The 2,541-nt window shown below is 44.8% G+C and overlaps 1 long non-coding RNA gene across 1 annotated transcript; it reads right to left on the bottom strand.

Annotated features, from left to right (window-relative positions):
- Positions 1–1,194: 1,194 nt before the first annotated feature.
- On the bottom strand, positions 1,195–2,325 carry LOC121968137. Its single transcript, XR_006107951.1, has 4 exons — positions 1,825–2,325; positions 1,627–1,701; positions 1,449–1,538; positions 1,195–1,254 (listed from the first exon to the last, which is right to left on the bottom strand). It is a non-coding gene; the product is annotated as an uncharacterized LOC121968137 (long non-coding RNA).
- Between the last annotated feature and the right edge of the window lie 216 nt (positions 2,326–2,541).

Raw genomic sequence — 2,541 nt, 5'->3', positions numbered from 1 at the left:
AAAAATTCCATACAATTTCCATATGTAAAATCCAAAACAAAACTAAAACAAAGTCTGATAGCGAAAAGCTAAAATAAAACAACAACTCAAAAACCAGCAGAGGAGTAGCACTACGTGCTGTGGGGACCAGCGACTGGAACTCCCTCCTGACAACATCAACCTGAAAATAACAACAATGGAGGCGGGGTGAGTCCAACACTCAGCAGGTACAACTGATATGCATAATAAAACAAATAACAGACAACACTAATCATGCGTACAGTCTCCTGAATACGAGAAGGAATAAATGCAACTGAAACGAAATCAGGAGATAACTGTACTAACCGGAATCAAGGTACAAAGGTAACAGGTCGTCAGACCGAAGAAATCATAATCCTGTATGCATGTCAATCAAATGCATCCATACAAATGCAGTATATAAGTGCAGCAATCACAACAATAAAATGCAATAAATGCATATGGTGACCGTGCACTCGGACATCACTGCTCCTGACAGTGACTGAGTGGACGGAATGCTGTCGGAGTACTCCTGTCCTCTGGCCCCAAGTCATAAATGGGGGAGCTCAATGCTCTCATCTCCCGGTACACAATGACGGGGAGGAAAATCTCTGCCGACTACCACGCTGAGTCTCCTGACCAACGGAGCCAAACAGAGTCCACCGTCTGCCGGCTACCACGCTGCTACACTAAATGCCAAGGAGCCAAACAGAGCGGAACTGACTGCCGGCTACCCTGACCAACCGAGCCAAACAGCAGAACCGCCACACTCCAGCCAGATATACAACTAATCCATGGGTGGTGTGTGCAGTACATGTAACTGGCGATGGGCTCAACCAAAGTGGAGCCGACAATCGCACAGCATGCAATCATGATGCATGACACTAAAAACATGGCATAGTCCATATAACTAGATACAAGTGTGTACCACTGGAAGAAGTATCAAATAGAAGGTACACCAATAAAATAGGGTATCAAATAAACCCTAGATCCAGAACATATCATAGCATGTGGTTGGTTCACTACCTAAAGCATATGTGATCAGGTAGATATCATGCAGTGCAGCATAAATAAACAAACAAACATGTAACTAATCATGTAGCGACCAACCGAAACAAACAGATAACATAATTATTGTTATATGTTAAACATATTATCATGCATATCAAAAGACATAAGTCAAAGTACCCGCCTCCAATAAAGTGGTCCAATCCGGTAATCAGGATACTCGTCGAGATACCGTCTCGAATCAAAGTCCTGCGTCACAATACTTAGTTTAGCTAACTCTATCATGCATCATTAACTAAACTAAGTCCTAAACCATAGATCATTTAGGGTTAACTTCATTAACCCTAATTACACAATTTAAATAAATTTCCAAACTAGGTTAACAATTATTGCTAACCCAACTAGCAATCATCTACAACGAAGATCAAATTTCTCCACAATACCTTAATTCGTCTGTATCACTGTTGATCCAAAAATCAAAGATGTTGGCTGCCGAAACAAGATCAGAGCCGCTGCTGGGGATCACAAAGTTACTGCCCAAACAACACATGTTATGCTAATACACTGCATCAACATCTCAAGATTTCAAGATGAATCAAATTGAAGCCCAACATTTCATACCTAAATCCCAAACTCCTGTTGACGCTCAACTGATCAGAAAACCAATTTAGCCACAACAGATTAAAAAACCCTATTCTGCCATATAAACCAAATCCAAAACACTTATCAATTCCTCCACAACAAAATATGAGAACAGAACCACAACCTAATTCCAATCACAGTTAGGGTACAGAGCCTAAGCCCTGTGATGAAACGAACCTGTGGCCGGCGGCAGTGCAAGGGCACAGCTTCAGCAGGGCTCGACTAGGGCACAGGGTCGGCAGTGCTTGAATAGGGAGGAAAAGGAAGAAGAAGACCCAAATCCAAAAGCCTCGGCTTACAAATAGGGCATAGGATCGGCAGTGGAGACGGCTAGAGCATCGGCGATCGAAGTAAGCGTCGGGCAGTGAAGCTAGGGCATGGGGCGGTCGGCGGTATGCGAGCACAGGGGAAAGAGAAGACACTCAATCGTCGGCTCTCTATTCCCTGGCGTCGTCGGCGTCGGGCAGAGGAGAGGAAGGCGTCGGGAAGGAGTGGCAGCGACGCGGCTAAGGATCGGCTCCGGCGCTCGTTCTAGGGCACGGCTGGGCGGAAGTGTTGCCGGCACTTGGAAGAAGAGAAGAAGAGGTGGAGGCGGAGGAACTGCCGTGGCCGGCGGTTAGGGCAAAGATTGCGACGGGAAGCAGGCGCGGGGGAAGGTGTCGGGAGGAGAAGCACGGTTCGGCGTGAGGAAAAGAGAGCAAATAAAAACAAGGGAAAAGAAAATAGAAAAAGGAATTAAGAAAAATCAACTTTTCCTTATTTAAATGGGGTAGCCAAAACAGGCTTTATTTCCCGGCCCCGTTTTATCCCCGTTAACTTATCCGTACGAGCTCCGAAAAATTCCCAAAAAATCTCCAAAAATTCTGAAAAAATCCCTTATTAATATTCACCTAT

This window comes from Zingiber officinale, chromosome 3B, assembly GCF_018446385.1.
Source record: "Zingiber officinale cultivar Zhangliang chromosome 3B, Zo_v1.1, whole genome shotgun sequence".
In the NCBI taxonomy this organism is placed as follows: domain Eukaryota; kingdom Viridiplantae; phylum Streptophyta; class Magnoliopsida; order Zingiberales; family Zingiberaceae; genus Zingiber; species Zingiber officinale.
Note: the sequence above shows the minus strand (reverse complement) of the source record. Positions and strands in the feature narration are given on the sequence as shown.